We start from the raw sequence: 21,120 nt of genomic DNA on the forward strand, positions 1-21,120 counted from the left end.
TGTGATGTCTGTATGTTTTATGCTTGTAGTGATGTCTCTGGTACTTTGTCTCACAGGGTCCCCGTTAGGATCTCTTGTAGGGCTGGTTTAGTGGTGACAAATTCCTTCAGTTTTTGTTTGGGAAGACCTTTATCTCTCCTTCTATTCTAAATGACAGACTTGCTGGATAAAGGATTCTTGGCTGCATATTTTTTCTGTCTAGCACCCTGAAAATCTCGTGCCAATTCTTTCTGGCCTGCCAAGTTTCAAAAGAGAGATCAGTTACGAGTCTTATAGGTCTCCCTTTATATGTGAGGGCACGTTTACCCCTTGCTGCTTTCAGAATTTTCTCTTTATCCTTGTATTTTGCCAGTTTCACTATGATATGTCGTGCAGAAGATCGATTCAAGTTACGTCTGAAGGGAGTTCTCTGTGCCTCTTGGATTTCAATGCCTTTTTCCTTCCCCAGTTCAGGGAAGTTCTCAGCTATTATTTCTTCAAGTACCCCTTCAGCACCTTTCCCTCTCTCTTCCTCCTCTGGGATACCAATTATGCGTATATTATTTCTTTTTAGTGTATCACTTAGTTCTCTAATTTTCCCCTCATACTCCTGGATTTTTTTATCTCTCTTTTTCTCAGCTTCCTCTTTTTCCATAACTTCATCTTCTAGTTCACCTATTCTCTCCTCTGCCTCTTCCATCCGAGCCGTGGTGGTTTCCATTTTGTTATGCATTTCGTTTAAAGCGTTTTTCGCTCCTCGTGACTGTTCGTTAGTCCCTTGATCTCTGTAGCAAGAGATTCTCGGCTGTCCTCTATACTGTTTTCAAGCCCAGAGATTAATTTTATGACTATTATTCTAAATTCACTTTCTGTTATATTATTAAATCTTTTTGATCAGCTCATTAGCTGTTGTTATTTCCTGGAGATTCTTCTGAGGGGAATTCTTCCGCTTGGTCATTTTGGATAGTCCCTGGTGTGGTGAGGACCTGCAGGGCACTTCTCCTGTGCTGTGGTGTATAACTGGAGTTGGTGGGCGGAGCCGCAGTCAGACCTGATGTCTGTCCCCAGCCCACCGCTGAGGCCACAGTCAGACTGGTGTGTGCCTTCTCTTCCCCTCTCCTAGGGGCGGGATTCACTGTGGGGTGGCGTGGTGTGGCCTGTCTGGGCTACTTGCACACTGCCAGGCTTGTGATGCTGGGGATATGGCATATTAGCTGGGGTGGGTAGGCAAGGTGCACAGGGGCAGGAGGGGCAGGCTTAGCTTGCTTCTCCTTAGATGATCCACTACAGGAGGGGCCCTGTGGCAGCGGGAGGGAGTCAGATCCGCTGCCAGAGGTTTGGCTCCGCAGAAGCGCAGAGTTGGGTGTTTGCGCGGAGGGAGCAAGTTCCCTGGCAGGAACTGGTTCTCTTTGGGATTTTGGTTGGGGGATGGGCGGGGGAGATGGCGCTGGCGAGCACCTTTGTTCCCCACCAAACTGAGCTCTGTCGTCCGGGGGCTCAGCAGCTCTCTCTCCCTTTGTCCTCCAGCCTTCCCACTTTCCGAGCAGAGCTGTTAACTTATGACCTCCCAGACGCTATGTCACGCTTGCTGTCGGAACACAGTCTGTCAGGCCCCTCCGCTTTTGCAAGCCAGACTCGGGGGCTCTGCTTGGCCGGGGAGCCGCCCCTCTGCCCTGGCTCCCTCCCGCCAGTCCGTGGAGCGCGCACCGCCTCGCCGCCCTTCCTACCCTCTTCCGTGGGCCTCTCATCTGCGCTTGGCTCTGGCGACTCTGTTCTGCTAATCCTCTGGCGGTTTTCTGGGTTATTTAGGCAGGTGTAGGTGGAATCTAAGTGATCAGCAGGACGCGCGGTGAGCCCAGCGTCCTCCTACGTCACCAACTTCCCAGTTCTCCCACAACTCTTTTTTTTTTAATGTCTTATTTATTTTTGAGAGAGACAGAGACAGAGTGCGAGTGGGGGAGGGGCAGAGAGAGAGGCAGTCACAGAATCTGAAGCAAGCTCCAAGCTGTCAACACAGAGCCCAATGTGGGGCTCAAACTCATGAACTGCAAGTTCATGACCTGAGCTGAAGTAGGACACTTAACCCACTGAGCCACCCAGGCGCCTCAGCATCCAACTGGTTTCTGGTTCAGGTCATGATCTCATGGTTTGTGAATTAGATAGAGCCCTGCACAGAGCTCAGTGTTGACAGCGTGGAGCCTGCTTGGGATTCTCTTTGCTTGTCCCCTGCTCGTTCTCATTCTCTTTCTCTCTCAAAAAAATAAACATTAAAAAAAAAATAGTTTGACAAATTTTGACTTTTAAATTAAGTATTTAGTTCATTTGTGGTTAATATAATTACTGATATATTTGTTTAAATCAATTATCTTACTATTTGTTATTCTACATTTCTTTTCTCTTTTTTGTTGCCTGCCTTTGCATTGCAATATTTCTGTTATTCCATTTCCAAGCATCTATTAGCTTGTTACTTATCATTCCTGTAATATTCTTTTTGTGGTTATTCTTAAGATTGCAACATATCTATTTAATTAACTTATAGTACTTTTATCATTTTGTGAGCCATTTAAGAATTTAGAACATTTTACCTCTTTACCTACTTTTTGTGTTACTGATATCATGTATTTAATTCTTTGTATATTTTAAAATCAACAAGACAGCAGTAACAAATAACGTCTGCTGTTGTCAATATGGTCATTTTTTGCTTAGGTTTACTTACAATTTTTCAGTTTTTTTTTTCATTTTCCTGCGTTTCTGTGATTCTGTCCAGAATAATTTTCCTTTTGCCTAAAGAATTCCTTTTGTTTATTTATTTTTTAAATGTGGAACTACTGGTAGTGAATTCAGTCACTTTTTATTAGGAAAAAAATCCTTATTTTGCATTTATATTTGGATGAATATTTCTACTGGGCATAGAACTCTAGGTTGGTAGTCTTTTCTTCTGGCACTTTAAAGGTATTGCTCCATTACATTCAAACCTCCACTCATTCTTTTAAAAAGTAAGCTGATATTCTTATGACTCTTTTGTTGGGATGATAGGTCTTTTCTTCTGGCTACTTCAAAAATTGTCTTTTTGTCTTTCAGTATTTTTATTATTCTGTGCCTAGGTATGGTTTGCTTTGTATTTATCTAGTTTGGAATTCACAGAGATTCTCAGATTTTCAGCTTGATTTCTTTTGGAGTTTTGGAAAATTCTCATCTGAGTATCAAAAATTGTTATTACTCCCTATTCTCTCAGTTCTTGTTTGTGAAAGTCCAGTTATACATATGGTAGACCTTTTGCCAGATATCTTATGTGTTTATGCTTTTGCTGATATTTTCAACTTTTTTCTCCCTTGCATGTTTAGTGTTTATATTTTTAATGACTAGTTTACAATTATTCCTTGCTGCTGCTGTGTCTAATTTGCTGTTAAACTCACACTGAATGCTTAGTTTACATTGTTATATTTTTTAATTCTTGAGTTTTTGTTTCTTTTATTGTACCATTTCGTTTTCTAGGGAAATTATTCATTTTATCATCCACTTTAATGTACATGTTAACCACAATTATTTTAAAGTCGACCTCTGATAGTTCTAATATCTAGATCACCTGTCGGTTGGTTTCTATTTTGTACTTTTTTCTCTGTTTCCAATAGTTTGCTATTGTCCCCTACCATGCTTCATAATTTATTATTAAAGTATAGGCCTTACATATGAAAAAATTATAGAGGATCTGGATAATGTTATCTTCCTCAAGGAGAATTTATTTTTCTTTTCACACACACTTAGAGAAGAAACAGATTATCTAGTCATGAACTGAAATACTTTGAGGCTGTATTTCACATAAAATACATAAAATGTATTTATAAGGTCTAGTCTATTTTTGTTCTTACTCCTAGAATGCAGTCCTTCAGAAGTCAACTGGAGACCTAGAGTGTTACCAAGGCTTCTCCTCCCAGCTAGATTCTGAGCTTTAATTATTGTCTTATCTCACCTCTGGGAAGCTAAGGAATTAGCAATCCCTTAAGGGGAAAGTTACAGAATATCAGGTTTACATCAATACATTGTTATTTTCTGCTGGTTCTTGGCCCTTCAAGTTTTGTCGGATTTTGTTGTTCTATATTTTCCAACATTTTGTATATTTCATCAAGCTGTTATAGTTGTTCTTAACAGATTTGATCCTGACACAAGTTACTCCATTATAGTGGGAAGCTGAAAAACACATTTTTAATAATGTCTTATAAGTTTACCAGAAGACTACATTAAATATTACTATTCTATAGTAGTTATATGCATATTTGAATATATCAGGAAGATCTATGAGTAAGGAATAAGCAAATGAACAGTGAGGTTGGATAAGAAAATAGTGGTTAATGAATATGTTAATCAGTATCGTCTGTTAGAATAGGGTTAAGCTTTAGCTATGACACATACACAAAAGTAAGTCTACTGTGAACTACCTCATTACAGGAATAATAAAATTATAAATACTACTTAGAATCATATGTCATACATACTTAGTGGGTTTAGAACATATTTATAAATGCATTTGCTCCACTTCTCCATTTCTTTATTACTTAGCATTCCCAAGTGTGTAATATTCTAATTGTTATACTTTGGTTTTGTAAAAGAAAAATCCTTAATTTTATCCTTAGTATTATAATAATTTATTTTAAAGAATGCTTTTTTAGCCCTTCCATAGACCCACACCTTAGATACTTGTTCGGTTCAGTGTTTGAGTCAATATTTGGCATATGGTAAGCCCTTAATGAATGGTAGCTGTCATAGTTATTATTTTGAGTAGTTTTTGTAAGTGCTATTTGAATTATAGTCTCCTGGTGGACCTCATTCTCATGTAATATTGTGTTTGCTATTAATTCAAACAGAATTTCCTAATTTAAAGGAAATTATAATTTTTATTTCTGGGCTTAACTTTGAAATCTGGACTCTTTTGATGGTGAAATAAAATCTTAAAGCTTATGAAGTAATTCCCAACATAGTGTTTTCTATAAAGTACCCTTATTACCTGAAATTGTGTACTGTGAATTGTAAATTTATCTTCATATGAATAAGCTAATTAAAACATCATGTGTCAGGGCTTTTGGCTGAAATGATCTTGGTTGACTATGTTAGTGGTTGTTGTCTTATGATAATCAGAACTTTGGTAGTTCTTTGACTTAGTTATCCGTCCTTCTATCCAGCCTTTTCACAAGTATTTACTGAACATCCATTATGTGCCAGACGTTATTTCAGGAGTTTCAGATACAGCTGTGAACAAAACAGGTTTTAAAAAGGAAAAAAAGCTTCGGTCTATGTGGAGCTTACATTTCTGTGGGGGGAGAGGAAGAAAGCTGGTCAGCAAAATCAGTGACAAAGTAAATTATCTTGTACATTTGAGGGGATTCAATTTTATGAGACTGACATGCTGCCTCTTGCACTAAGGAGGCAGGTAGGGGGATGCAGTTTTAAAAGGGGTAATCAGGGAAGGCTGAATTGAGGAAGACCTATTTGAGCAAAGATTTGAAGGAAGTGAGAGAGGAGCCATGTAGATATCTGGAAGAAGCATTCTAGGTAGAAGGAATAGCAAGTGCAAAGGCTTTGAGATGGGTGTGTTCCTAGTTGTGTTCAAGGAATAACAAAGACCACTGTGGCTGGAGTTGAATGAACAATGGGGAGGGTTGTCAGGGCTAGACCCAGGTTTTTTGTTTTTTTGTTTTGTTTTTTTAGGCCTAAATGAATACAAAATACAAAATTAGGTATAGTAGAGAATATTTACAGTAACAAAATAAATCCCTATAAATTACAATTTTCAATTTTGAAAATTTGAAAATCCCACGCATACCACAAAATCCAGAAAAGTAACCTAATGTCTTCATTCATTCACTGTCCAATGCAACTTTATAGTACTTTTTTCCTATATTTTTGTCCCCCTATTTTTGATTGCCTCTTATAGGACCATTATTGATTACATAATTTTCTATAGAAACATTAGAAAGATAATTCAGTTTTTCCTCTAGTTAAAGTTATGATGATGGTTTAGAATAGCTTTTCAGCTTGATGGCTTCATATATGAGCTGCTACAAATGTACTTGCCATGTGTAGTCCTGCTACATATGGGCTTGTGTTCTATAAGCACAGAAATTGTAATAAATTTTAATTTATTTTATTCCATCCCATAGAAAAAAATACATGGTATGCTTATTATATATGGTGTCAAAAATACTAGGTACTTGAAAATTCCTAATACTACTACCAGGAGATAAATTCTCTTTTGATTAGGAGTTAATGAAAATGAAATCTTTCACATACAATTTTACATGTGTGATAGCTGGAAGAATTCTGCACAGGATGACTTCTGGGTCTGTATTGCAAACCTGTCTCCTCCACGATCCACATAATTCTGCTGCTAGGTACTGTAGGACACGGTCATATTGCTGTGTGACCTTGGGCCCTGCATCTTCATGTTAGACACTGGGTGAGTCCCCACGGAAGCAGGAGTATTCCTGAGCACCATTCCTACCCTGGGGGACCACCACTGACTTAACTCTGTACAGAATTGACGGTGTATCACATCAATATACTCCAGTAAACACAAACTCAATGCATTTCCAACTTGACAGCCTCTTATCTGGATCCTACTGCCATCTGACATAAGGCAAAGTATGATGGGGGAAATTAGACTGGAAGAGACAATGATCTTAGCCTTTGTGGCTAAAATATTTTATTTTTGCAAATCAAAATAAAAAACTGCACCTTTATTTTTATTTATTTTTTAATTTAAAAATTACTTTTGGGGTGCCTGGGTGGCTCAGTGGATTGAGTGTCCGACTTTGGCTCAGGTCATGATCTCATGGCTTGTGAGTTCGAGCCCCGTGTCGGGCTCTGTGCTGACAGCTCAGAGCCTGAATCCTGCTTCAGATTCTGTGTCTCCCTCTCTTTCTGCCCCTCCCCTGCTCATGCTCTGTCTCTCTCTCTCAAAAATAAACAAACATTCAAAAAAAATTAAAAATTAATTTTATTCCAGTTTTATTAGGAAATAATTGACTTACACCACTGTGTAAGTTTAAGACATACAGCATGATGGTTTGAGTTACATGTATTGTGAAAGGATTACCACAGTAGGCTTGGCTAACATCCATCTTGTCATGTAGAGACAATAAAAAGAAAGAAGAAAAGAAGAAAGGGAGAAAATTTTTCTTGTGATAAGAGCTCTCAGGATCTACTCTCTTAACAGCTTTACTGTATATCATCCAGCAGTGTTAGTTACAGTCATCATGTTGTACATTACATCCTTAGTACTTACTTATAACCAAAAGTGCCTCCCCACCACCCTGCCCCACCCTATAACCACAAATATTCTGATGTTTTTCTATGAGTTTGTTTAGGTTCCACATATAAATGAGATCATACAGTATTTGTCTTTCTCAGTCCGAGTTATTTCACTCAGCATAATGCCTTCAAGGCCCATCCACACTGTGGGAAATGGTAAGATTTTCTGAGCAAACACGTTTCTAGAATCACTCCCAGGGTCTGAGAATGGGAAGTGCAGGTGAGGTGAGCTGTAGCTCAAGCTTCTTTAGTTTCATGGTTATTGGCCTTTGGTGGTGGTAACGGGACGGTCGTGTGAAGACCAAGCAGGGCTCTGAAGGCCATTGTAAGAACTTACTTTTCTCTTGCATTGGATGTTGGACGTTTTGAGCAGAAGAAGATGATTCTTATGCCAGGCATATCATTAATGCTGCCAAAGATGTCCATGTCTTAATCCTTGGAACCTGTGAATAGGTTACCTTACATGGTAAAAGAAACTTTGGAGGTGTGATTAAGGATCTTGAGATGGGATGATTGTCTTGGTTTATACCCACTGTAGGCCCACTGTTATCACAAGGGTCCTTGTAAGAGGGAGGCAGGAGAGTCAGAGAAAGAGATGTGACAGTGGAAGTTATAGGTCAGAGTGACGTGGCCCCGAGCCAAGAAATGTGAGCATCTTCTAGAAGCTGTAAAAGGCAAGGAGCAGCTTCTCCCCAGAGCTTTTAGAAGGAGCTCAGTCCTTATGAAACACCTTGATTTTAGCCCTGTAAGCTCCATCTTCAGACTTCTGGCCTACAGAATAATGAGCTAATAAGCTAACGTGTTGTTTTAAGCAACTGAGTTTGTGGTGATTACTTAGAACAACAATAGGAAAGTAATACAATTGTAAAAGGATTACTGTGGTTGCTCTATTGAAAATAGATTACAGGGGCAGGGGTAGAAGTAGGGAGGGCCTAGGGGAGGCTATTACAGGAGTAGAAGAAGAGAGGAGGAGTGACTTGGACCAGAGTGTGGATGGGGGCGGGGTGGGGGGGGGTTTGGGGAGGAGTGTGAGAAGTGGGCAGATTTCTTTTTTGCCCAAAGTTCTGGTCCCTTGTATCTCTTTTATAATATGTGTATCTGAATGCTTCACTCCTAGGTAAATAAAGCAAAGTTCCTAATTTTTCTTTTGGCTTTGTCACATGTGGTCCATTATTCTGTTAGAAGGGACAGTGAGCAGGAACTGGGGATGTCCTCTTGAAAAGTCCATATTTTATCTTAGGTGGCAGACTGCCTCTACCAAATTTCTTCTCTTTCCAGTAAATGGCTACAGCTCAGTTTGGATAAGGTGCTTGGCTAAACAACCTGCCATACTCCACAGTGTGTATCTGGCTGCATAAGTTCTCTTCAGACCTGCTTGGGACAGGTGGTGATGCCTTTTCACTATGCATCTGGCCTTGACTTTCTTTTTTTTTCTGGTTTCCATGGTTCCTTGGGCCTCTCCTGTGCTTCCTTGCTGTGTGGGTATTCATGGGCATGTTTCACCCTTTGAAGGCTGTTGCTGTCTTACTTGCTTTTCCTTCACTGTATACAGTAGAACCTTGCTCAAAGGACCTCAATAAATATTTCTGGAAGAAATCACTGTTTTGGCTCCAGCAGATTTTAATTGCCACATGGATTCAGGGATCTGAGGCACAGAAACCAGTAAGTACTAAAGAAGTCCAATTTATAAGCCCCATGCATCTCAAAGTAACAAACATAAGCCTTGCAAAACATGGCTTCCTCTTTAACCCCTGAGATACCAAACAGATAAGAGACATCTTTACATTTTCTTCTTGTGTGTCTTTATTTTCTACCTGGGGCTCTTTCCTCTCACTTGGTGACAGGTGGTTTGCTTTCCTTGGATGGCCAGAATGTGCCTCACAGGGGAAAACTAAATGTCCTTCAGCTTCATTTAGGCTCCTCTGATTCTTGGATAGATCCTGATTTTTTTTTTTTTTTTTTGTGTGTGTGTGTGTGTGTGTGTAAGGGGATGCTGTAGGAAGATACAGCTCTTTTTCATCTTTATAGAAAACATTTTGATCATGGCCCAGTCCATAAAAATGCATTTTTTTCATTTGCTATACATAATAAAATTGTAAAAGAGTGGAAATAAAAACTAACAGTTTAGCACTGGGCCCATATGGGACAGGTTGCACAGAAAGCAGTAAGTTTCAAACAGTGGTTTGGGAGCATATTCTCAGCAAGGACTTCCCAAAGGCTCCAGGAAGAAGGCAGGTAGGTTCTTGAGGCTGGCCTCCACCAGGAAGCAGAGAGAAGCCTAGAAGCAGTGGAATGGAGGAGGTCACAGGGCTGCAAGGTTAATTGGGAGGGAGTGTGTGTTTGAAGTATACTCTGCAGCAAGGCATTCACTGAGAGAGTTCTCATCTTCCTCTCCTTGACCTCTGGGTGTAGTCACATGGCCATTTGTGGTTTCCCAGCCAGCTCTGAGCAGTATCATCTGCCATCTTCTTATACTCAGAATCTCTTCCAAACAGCTTTGACAAGAAAGGCAGCTCAGTGTTTGAATACTGACTGTACTGCATACTCTTGCTGGGCCTTTGTTTACCTCACTTGTAAAGTGGAATTAATAATAGCATGTACCTAGTAACATTGTTTTTAGGAATAATGAAATAATGCATGCAAAATAGTTCATAAAGTATCTAGCTTTTACCAGTGCTCAATATGTTAGCTGTTATGTTGTAATAATTGCTAAATCTCCACTTGTGCATCTGTACTTACAGAAAGCAATGTACCATGGGCTCACATGAAGATGTATCAATTTTACTTGTAACTTGTGTAATACAATTCATGTAATGGTGGAAGAAGAATGAATTGGTTAAATTTTTTTATATTTTTTTGTGAAGCTATAAGTAAGCCGTGGGAGGAATAGAGCTTCCAATAAATCAAATTTTCCAAATATCTGGACCTGATGAGCAAGTTGGCTCAGCCAAGAGGAAAACAAACCCAAGGCCTTTTAGTATTTGTTTGAATCCCCTAACTCTGTTTCCAAGCTCTTTTGTGAGGACAAGAATAAAAAAAAAATTGTGGGAAGATTTTTCTTTTTTTTGCCTCAGTTCTCTTCAGTTTGCTGTTCAAATGTCAATAAGTCCCAGCAGCCGCAGGTCACCACTGGGTTTCAATAGGAAACCCCTATTTAGGGCACATATTTTTCAATTGTATCAGAATGTGCTTTTGGAGTCAAATCAGGAAATCTTGGAGGGTGGGGAACTCTTTTCTTTAATGCTCTCCCCACTTATTGTTCTTTCCTCATGTCTTTAATGAATTGCTTTGGCTCCCAACCACACAGACCAGATTGTGAAGAATGAAAGAAAATGCAGAAAGGAAAAGCTTAAGTTATTGATTTAGCTTGAGGGCATTTTTCTGAGACTTCTGGCCCAACCCAAAAAACCAACAACAACCCCAAGCCCCAAACGACACTCCATGTTTGGAGACATTCTTCAGCTTTTGGATTGGGACCAACCTTGTTGAGGAAGTATCAGTTCCTGTCATCAGGGTTTTGTACAGAGACCCCAATTTTTTTGTGGTGCTTCATCATTTCATATTTTTGGGGATCTAAAGCCAATTGCCTGAAGATTGTCTCCCAAACCACATTTGGTGAAGGACAAAATGCTCTGGAGTTAATTGAAGAAAGACCATTGTGTTCACTAATTAGGAATTTGTAGTTGCTGTGATCGCTTATGGGTCAAATGGAAGCATTCTAAATCTTCCCCCTTACTCTTGGTCTTTTAACAGAGCTACTGCTTTCACTAACTAGTCTTAAATACTAATATGTTAGGCATTGTTCACAGACAAACTAAGGGGGAGAAAAAGGCTTAAATGAATGTCTTCTCCTGCCTGCTAGAAGTGGAAGTTGAATCTCTCTGTTTTTTTTTGTGTGTGTTTTTTTAATGTTTACTTATTTTTGAAGGAGAGAGAGAGCATGAGTGGGGAAGGGCAGAGAGAGGGAGACACAGAATCTGAAGCAGGCTTCAGGCTCTGAGCTGTCAGCACAGTCTGATGTGGGGCTCGAACCCACAAGCTGTGAGATCATGACCTGAGCCAAAGTCAGACACTTAACTGACTGAGCCACCCAGGCACCCCAGAAGTTGAATCCTTTATAACTTAATAGAATATGAGGGAAAAGAGCCTAGATTAGGAGTTGGGTGTTGCCTCCAACAACCTGGGGAAGAATCAACAGGCATTTGCCAGTTTTCATTAAGAATATCTGGACGTTACTTCAGATCCTCTTAAGAAATAATAATACAAGCAACTTTAACACTGACTAGCCAAGCTTATGTATGTGCATCAAGCTTGGATGATTTCTTTTTCTCACCTATTCGCCTTTTTTTTTTTTTTTTTTAGAAAGAAAGCAACACAAAGTGGCATTATTTTTCTGAGGAACCACAGATAAGGAGAAGTCATGACTTAAAACATGCTCACACACATAGTTGGTAGAAGATCTCAGGCCTCTGGCTTAAAGATCCAAGGCACTGTGAGGAAACTCATTTTTATGCGTCCCCACAGTCTTGGTGACAAAGAACAATTTCCAGCGGGGTTAAAAATTTCCAGCAGGGTTATGTCCTTCTCATCTTTTAAGCTTGTGTTTTAGTGATCAGATAACTGGTGCATCTTTTTCTTCCAAATGGAAAGACAAGCCTATGCACATACATAAGTGGGTATAGTTTTACTATCTGAAACCTATAATCTGCCCAAACAGATAATTATTTCAGGGAGGCATGGGGTAGGCTGCAGGGCAATTATTTTGAAATTGGGGTAATTGGTAAAACATTTTTGGTAAATGTTTCCTAACATTTAACTGATTTATAAATGACCACTTCACAAAGTAAATGCTGTATCCTTATTTAGTTCTCTTGGATAAGGTAACAGGAAGCAATGGCTCAAAGATAAGCATTCTATGACTGCTTCATGGATTCTTTATTTGAATGAGACAGGCATCAGATTATACTGGCCTTTATGAGTTTTGGAGAGTGAAGGCTATTTCCATTATCTTATATGAAGTAGGACTTCACAGGTTTAATTACCTTTTTTTTTTTTCTATACCTATGTTTCTGTATTCTGAAGCAGATTCAAAACAGGTGTCTAAGATAATTCTGCCTTTGCTAATGGCTTTTCTCTTTGCTTGCTGAAATGATGAAGGATAGCTTCCTATCTAGGCAAACGTCTTTGTTAGGCTCCTCAGCTGTCACAAAAGGATGCTACACTTTTACCAGCTTGATTTTGGGTCTTAAGAATCTGTCTAGTAACAGCACAGTAGTTCTTCAGGTATTTTTCAAGAATTTCAGTCTGAAACTCATAGTCATTTAGCATGTAGCTAAGTGCAGTGGAGAGAAATATGTTTAGGATGATTTCTGGAGAGACATGTAGTTTATGTATTCATATGAATATCCTAAAATACATTCCTGAATTTGATCAGCTCAGTAGAGACTGAGTACAGAGACCCTAGTATTTGGCCCTCTGAATTGTGTTTGGAAGGACATGCCTGCAATTGTTACAAAATACAGCTCTAAAAAACTCATTTTATGTTCTTTGTATCAAACAATGACTTCTTTATGAAGATTTGTTAGAGATATTATTGTTCGAGCCAAGAACTAATATATAATTGTACTTTTCCTGAATAACTGGTTTATTTTTACCATATAGGCAGTGAAATAAATGGAAATAGACCAGCTTTTCCTTTTTCTGTAGAATTTGTGGCCCACTTAGAACAGGTATGTGGGTGATCATGTCAGGTAGTTTTATTTTCCTTCTTCACTATAGTTGATTATCATCCTTGCTTCTATATCTTCTCTCACATGACTTTATTTTTAATACTTGAACTATTTTCCTTTTGTACATTGTTGAGTTATTTTGGAGATGTGTTTGTACATGAACACTTGTATGTCAGAAAGTGTTCTTACTGCCCCTTCACACTTGATTATTTGGCTGGGTGTAGAATTCAAAGCTCAAACATATTTTTCCTTAAAGCTAGAAGGCATCACTCTAATGTCTTCTACCATCCTTGTTATTGATGAGAAATTTCATGTTAGTCTGATTCTTGTGTCTATAAGGGCTAGCCATTTTTTTTCCTCTTCTGAAATTTTAAAATATTTTCTATTTGTCTTTGGAGCTTAAAATTTTTTGCATATCTGTCCCTCCATTTTCATTCATCCTCTTTGAAGAGTTATATCTTAGACTGGTGCAGGGAAATTTTCTTCTGCTTAGTTGATTATTTCTACTTATCCATTGTTTATGTTCTCTTCTCCTAAGTGTTCTTTGCACATCTTCCTCCTCTTTGTCATTTTACTATATATTTGAAGAGTTTTCTTCAATTTATTTTTCATTCTGTCTATCCTACTATACAGTTTCCCATTAAATAATTTTTAATTTCCAGGAACTCTTTCTTATTTTCTGCTATCTTTATACCTATCAGCTTGTTTTTGCTTCATGGGTGCTATGTCTTCTTGAATATTTTCAAGCTACTAATTAGCATAAAAAACATTTTCCCCACCTGTTTTTAGCATTATCTCTTCCTCTTGCATCCTTCCCTTTTGTGCTATTGATTTTTTCTCAGATGTTTGGTGACTTACGGTTGCTGGTTTGTGTTTCCAAATGAAGGACTAACTAGATACATGAGGGCAGTTGTAAAACCCTTTCCCCCTGCCAGCCCTCTTCTCTAAATTGGAGGGTTGGTGATGTAGCCAGCTCACAGGGAGGTTTTTCTGCATGTCTCAGTTTGTTCTGGCTACGATAGTAGAATACCATAGACTGGGTTGTTTACAAACAACAGAAACTTATTTATCATGGTCTGGAGGCTTGGGAAGTCCAAGATCAAGGTGCCCGTAGTTTTGGTGTCTGGTGAGAGCCTGCTTCCTGGTTCACAGATGGCTGTGTTCTTGCCATGTCCTCATAGGATGCAAGGGGCAAGGGACTCTCTGGGGCCTCATTTATAAGATCACTAATCCCATTCATGAGGGCTCTACCCTCATAATCTAACCACCTCCCAAAGGCCCTCAAATACCATCACATTAGGAATGTTTCAACATGTGAATTTTCTGGGGTCACAGGCATTCAGTCCATAGTCTGGCAAATCCCACAGCTGCCTTTGTAAGGCAGGGTTTACTAGGACCTGAGTCTCCTGTAGCTGATGTGGAGGTTCAGAGCTGCTTCTCTTAGGTCTGAACACCCACTCTTGGTTTCCTTCCCAGGCATGTTGCCTACTCTCGTTAGTGGGCAAAGTTGGAGGGTGTGAGTGAGGGGCCCACCTAGCTCAATTTTTCTTTAAAGTTTTGGTGATGCTCAAAAACTAGACTGAACAGATAATTTATCTTCCAAACAAGTACACTTTTGAGAGTGAAAGGTGATCCTATTAGTTACTTTGCCAAGACAATGGGCATAAACTGGGACTGTCACCCTATGTATAACACGTTTTCGACCTTTGTATTTATTGACTGAATTTGGAACTTCTCTGGGGCTTCACTGGGAATTTTTAAAATTTTGAACCCCTTCTAGCCTCCACTTGTTTTCCAAAACTGTTACATTTTTATTCTTCAAAAAAGAAAAAAAAGAAGACCTATTGCTGCTATTTCAGTGAGGCCTGAGTGGGAAGAGTGGTAGAAGGACATATTTAGTTTGCAATCTTTACCTGGAAGCTCTTTGAACTACAGTTTAACATATGCTGGCTCACTATATTTTATACATCCTTCTGTATCACTTTACACTTTTTTGGAACCACAAAAGTTCAGTGATAATGGTTATGTAGCAGTGAGCTTATCCTAGTAAATCATTCATCTCCTAGTGGGTACTTTTCTTTCAGTATTCTCATAGCTGGAAGGTTCCTGAAATGCCTATGGAATATTGGGCATTAAGTCATTGAACCTCTGAACAATGATTGGGAGTTGTTTATTGAGGATTAATTTTCAGCTTCCTCTTCTTACATGATGTGACATATTGCCAAAAGAGGTTTACATCCCCTCACCCATGGTCATAGCACATGAAAGAATGTCAGTTCTTGGCCTAGCAGAGTTAGGTTAAAGGCACAAAGCTGTAGGGATGTAGAACCAAAGTCGGGATTTTGTAGAGTTTAGTGAAGGGATGGAAAATAGGATGCCAGAGTTTATTCATAAAGACTCAGTTCAGAAAGATAGTACTTAGTAGAAGTATAGAACCAAAAATAAAGATTTAATAATAATGATTTAGAAGCCAAAAGAAGACTTCCTGGCTCTAACAAAATCTCACGGGGCAAGAGCAAGAGCAAGAGCAAGTCCAAGTTCTCGTAGACACGGAGAATAACATTCAAACTTTCCTAGCCCAGAAATTACTCTTCTGGCCCCTTGGGGAAAGGGCTATTCTCAGTCCTTGGGGAGCGTGGTTACAGGGAAACACTGGACAGGAGTCAAGATTCTGGTGTTTGGAGTGACTAAGATTAGGTGCATAACTATAGAATTCTATCCCTGGATGTGCTCCATATAGTGTGAAATTTAAAAATGATGACCATCTGAATGTGTGTGAGGTCAACTAAAGGCAATTAATGTACAAATTAGCATATCTAATTTTTGACTTACAGCTAAAGTTAATATTTAACTTACAAGCAGGATGCCAGGTGGGCCAGGTTAACTTTCATCCTCCTAATAACATCCATTGTTTTCCTGTCAGCAGTTTTACCATGCCTGGGTGAAGGTAGGGATGTTTAAACAAATCATCCAGCTTTTTAAGCTTTAAGTCCCCTCACCCTCCAAAATACCATTTTGGGCTTTGATAGGGAAGCAATAAGAAGGATAGGATGATGCTTTGATAGCCAGGGTTTGAAATGTTTCCTGCAGGGGATGATTGGTTAAGAGGTTGCCTCCTGGTGAATTCAGGATTTCAGAGTTACATATGTTAGGGACAAGCCCACTCAGGTGTCATCAGCTGTGGAAATCAGTCCAATATTGTTATTATCAGAAACTAGGTGAGCTAGCCTTGAAAACAGGAATAGTCACAGGGAACTGACTTAATTACATAAGTAAGAAGAAAGCCATGTAGGTGGATGTCAAACAGACCTTTCACAAAAGGTAGAGAATCAACCATAACCAAAGACAGGGTGTCAGTTGTCAGAAGCAGTCTTCAGATATAAACGTAGCATCATATTTTGAGACTTGAGACAATGGGGCTGTAGAGACAGATTCCTCTTGGACTTTGGGGAAAAAGTTGTCAGTTCTTAAAAATTGTGGTACCTGGCCTAGGGAGGGTAGTGGTGATAAAATAGGTTCCTTTCTTCCTCCCCGCTTCTCTTCATTTCCCTCATCTTTGTCACCTTAATTCTACGTTCAGCTCTTCCTCTCTTTGCTTTCCCCTTGCTGTTCCTTCCCCCATCCCTAATATATGCCTCTAAGTTACTTTCCACCCTCCAGTCTCCTTTATCTCTGTGGTTAAGTACCTTCTCCAAACTCAGACTCTTATTACTATCCCTGTAGTTTTTACCACCTGTCACTTACCCAGGTGGAGAGCTGTGGGATTAAGAGGGTCCCAGGGGAAATGGTGAAGTCACTTATCTTGAATGTTCTGCATTGACATCTGGTGTTCATTTTGCTGGTCTCCATTCCATAGCTTTCATTAGTCCATCATCACCCTTTTGTCAACTCTGAATTAAGTAAAATGGAGCAAGAACTTGCTACTTTTACTACAAAAACATGCTCTACTGGTGTTTCGGGGGCACTGTTTTTCCTTTGCCAGTGCAAATTTTAATTTCTGCACCATCATAATCTTTGAGTTTGTCGTTTTATTTTATTTTTTTATTTGCACTGGTGTTTGCATTTTTTTCCCAGAAGATATTTTGGCTACTTCCAGCAAAGGGCAAGTCTCAGTCTCCTGATGATGTGCAGTTCCTCTGAATATGCCTGGGTGGTTCAGTCAGTTAAGCACCCAACTCTCATGGTTCGTGGGTCTGAGCCCTGCGTTGGGCTCTGTGCTCACAACATGGAGCCTGTTTGGGATTCTCTCTCTCTCTCCCCTGATCATGCACTCTCTTTCTCTCAAAAAAAAAAAATCATTTTTTCTCAGTGACCAGAAGGTCAGTGACCTCCATGGCCACTTCAGTATGGTTTTGTTTGGCTATACAGTATTTTGTGACTTGGTAGCAAAAAAAAAGAAAAAAAAATTTCAGTGTGGCATTTGATTTTCAACAGCATTCTCCTTTAGGAACTACTCGGAGTTAAGAGAAAGGGTCTTTGTGGAGCTAAAGGGATGTAGAAATTGGAGACACATAATGTTTTGTTTTATGGCTGGCATCAGAATTACAATGAGACAAATTTCAGCTTTCCATTTTGGGACTTTCCAACACATGTTCCAACATTTAGGCTGGAAAAAACCAATGCCCTTCAAATTTCAAAGGAAAGAATTCTTGCAACCTTGACTACAATCAAAGTAACCTAAGTGATGTTAGTTTAATGAGTTATATGTTTCTTTGGGTCAAAAATTTGATTTCATACCTGATTTCTCCTTCTCTTTAGAAGTAGAACGGATAGTGAAAGCCAATGACCGTGAACATAATGAAAAGTTCCAGTACGCAGTGAGTAAAACATACATGGCACATGCATGCTGGGATGAGTTTTACCTTAAGGAGAGTTGGATTTATGCCTTCTCGAACTTTATGACTTCACCAAAAACTTTCTTTGTTTTGGCCCATTTTAGTTTCAAGGTGCTATATGTTTCCATGAATACAGGTTTTAGTAATGTTTATACACTTATTTTTGTCATGCCGTAAGAGTGGTTGGTATGTTCTTTGGTATAGGAAGAAGACAAAATTTCTTTCTCATGAATTGATAGTTAATTTTGGTGTCTATTTGGCCACAAGAATACATAGGGCCACTAGAATAAATAGGCCTCTGTGGTAATAGTGATAGAAGTGATGGTATTGGCTGATGGGTGATGAATGGCTTTTGGGGGATTTTCTCTAGCTCAGGCTCAGTGTGGAAAAGTATGTGTAGGACAAAGTTCTGAAGTCTGGAATGAGTGTGTTTATCAAACGAGAAGTGGAAATGATTAGTTAAAATGTGAAGGCTTTAAGCTTGTACTGAACTACTTGAAAAAAATGTTTTTCAAGAGGATTTTTTTCACTTATGTTAGAAATATTTATTGTCTGTTAAGTCACTAGCACTGCTCTAGGAACTTTGGATACATTGATGAACAACTTCATGCATTACAAGATAGGACCTCATAAAGATCTTCTCATCTATCTATGATTCAACCTAAGTTGTTACATGGAGTCTTTTATAAGCTCTAAGAAAGATAATTGGTAGAAGTGATTTTGTAGGTGACATTTGGCCTATAAGATTGAGTGCAGCAACACCTTTCATGAAGGAAGGTCTCAATTCAAAGAGGGTTTTGATAACTATGAAGGCAGGGTGATATTTGGCATTGCTTATTTAGGCACTAGCCAGAAGACAGAGTTTTGCACAATGGATAATTTTTAGCATTTTGTTCTTATTGGTAGGTTTTTCCCATATATGGAGATGGATGCGTTGGGCTAAGCTTGGTACTATTAAATATTCAACAAAGGTAGCTAACAACGCCACTTTTCTCATGCTGTGCGAATCGTGTAATTATATTTTGTTGTTCAGTGGCAGTTGTTCTACACGGAATCAGTACACTGGCTCTATGACAGAGTTCTCATTGTAAAATAATATATTTGCACCCTGATTTTATTCATCAGTCTTGTAAGTTTGGTTAACAGAAGTCTGCCTTTGAGAGAAGGAATCCTTCTCAGGAGGCTGATGAACATGTTGCTTAGCCTGAGAGAATGAGGCTTTAATTCCTATTGGTGATTTAAAAAAATTTTTTTTAATGTTTATTTATTTATTTATTTATTATTATTATTTTTAATATGAAATTTATTGTCAAATTGGTTTCCATACAACACCCAGTGCTCATCCCAACAGGTGCCCTCCTCACTGCCCATCATCCACTTTCCCTCCTATTGGTGATTTATGTCACTCTCTCTGGCTTCTTGACGTCTAGTTATTTGGCACCTCTGGTCATCACCAAACTTGGCTCCATACCTTTACATCCATTGTATAGCTAGTCCTTTAACTGTAGAGGATGACTCCTGAAAGCCTTAACCATCAAACCTCAAATCAGAAGAGTAGACATGTGTATATTTTAAGACCTTGTGGACACACCTGGGTGGCTCAGTTGGTTAAGCTCTGACTTTGGCTCAGGTCATGGTCTTGTGGTTCATGAGTTTGAGCCCCATGTCGGGCTCTGTGCTGATAGCTCAGAGCCTGGAGCTGGCTTCAGATTCTCTGTCTCCCTCTCCCTACCCCTCTTCTGCTTGTGCTCTCTATCTCTCTCTCTGTCTCTGTCTCAAGAAAAAAAAAAACCAAAACCCTTGGGGAAAACAGTAATAAGTAATCCACTGTGAAGTAATTATGCATTTCAGTATTTACTTGTTTTCCAGTGTGTAGCAAGTATTTTCATTCTGTGAGTAGTAACTCTATTAGGAAAGCCATATTTTATTTGCCTTTTGTGAGATGATAGTTTTTTCTACTTACAGTTATTTTTACTTAATTTATGAAATATTTCAAACTTATGAAACAGTATAGGAAACAATGACACCTGTGTGCCCACTACCCAGATTAAATAGATGTTAACAATTTTTGCCATGATTGTTTCACATCTTTTAAGAGTAATATCACACTAATGACACAGAGATGGTTTTCTCTTGAGCTTACATGATAATGAACAAAAGCACCTAGATGTGTGACTACAGCTCTGTGTTCTCTTGGGCTTCCTAAAACAGTAGAACAATATTCTGTGACTGTAGCATATCAAATAGGGCAGCTCAGTCTCTGAGTTAAAACCTTCCAAGGAAAGAACAAAACTCATTAGGAGCTGGAGAAACCAAGAAGGACAAGAGTTGAGAGAGGGAAGCTGCAGAGGAGAGATGAGCACAGGTATCCCTAGTCTATCAATCACTACTGTGGCTCAGAGAGGATGAGGCAGGCCCACCTAAAATGGGCGTGGGTCCCCACTGTACACAGCTTGATTTGGGAACTCTGAACAGGATGGCTGACCATACAGTGAACTGTGGGACCATTCTCAGCCCATCTATTCAGGTACAAATTGGGGATGATACAAGTACTTATTTCAGTTAATGTAAGGATTGAAGTAGAGTAACACACAATGACCCTATGAGCTAGTCTGTGTAGAGATGGGATCTGAATCTGATTCAGCCTGATATTCAGATTCACACAGATTCAGCCTGATATTAAGGCTTTTAAACTACTTACTATATGGAATATGTTTGTAAGAACGATGAAAGCCTGGGGCTTTTTGCTCAACCTCACTTTGAAGGATATTGCCCCAAATGGAAAAGGATTTGAAGAGACCTCTGTAGATCTTAGGGAGGAGAATGCTTATAATTGGAAAAGCAGTATTCCTACTTAAAGGCTGAAAAGGAGATGGGAATAAATTGAAACTATTTCTGAAAAAGAAAAAGGGAGAACTGGTAAGTCCCACCCAAATGTAGTGTAAAGAGTGTTTTTAGGATAAGATAGGCCATGGTTTGAATGCTTTCTCTCATTTGCTAACTTGTGATCTCAATTTGTTTATTTCTCTAAACATCAGTTATTTCATATGTGAAATAAGGAATTTTCCTCATAAGGCTATTGTTTTTAATTAGAGTGCAAGCAGGGGAGAGGGGCAGAGAGGGGAGAGAGAAAGAGAGAATCTTAAACAGGTACCATGCTCAGTGTGCAGCCAGATATAGGGCTCCATCCCATGACCCTGGGATCATGACCTGAGCTGAAATCAAGACTAGGATGCTCAATCCACTGAGCCACCCAGGTGCCCCTCATAGGA

At 39.2% G+C, this 21,120-nt stretch overlaps 1 long non-coding RNA gene across 1 annotated transcript in view; it reads left to right on the forward strand.

The window, feature by feature from the left end:
• The window catches only part of LOC122468661, a 54,326-nt gene extending 36,044 nt beyond the window's left edge, over window positions 1–18,282 (forward strand). Inside the window, exon 3 of the long non-coding RNA XR_006293301.1 lies at window positions 17,772–18,282. This is a non-coding gene — a long non-coding RNA (uncharacterized LOC122468661). The remainder of the gene's footprint in view (window positions 1–17,771) is intronic.
• The last annotated feature ends 2,838 nt before the right edge of the window (window positions 18,283–21,120 follow it).

This window comes from Prionailurus bengalensis, chromosome B3, assembly GCF_016509475.1.
Source record: "Prionailurus bengalensis isolate Pbe53 chromosome B3, Fcat_Pben_1.1_paternal_pri, whole genome shotgun sequence".
In the NCBI taxonomy this organism is placed as follows: domain Eukaryota; kingdom Metazoa; phylum Chordata; class Mammalia; order Carnivora; family Felidae; genus Prionailurus; species Prionailurus bengalensis.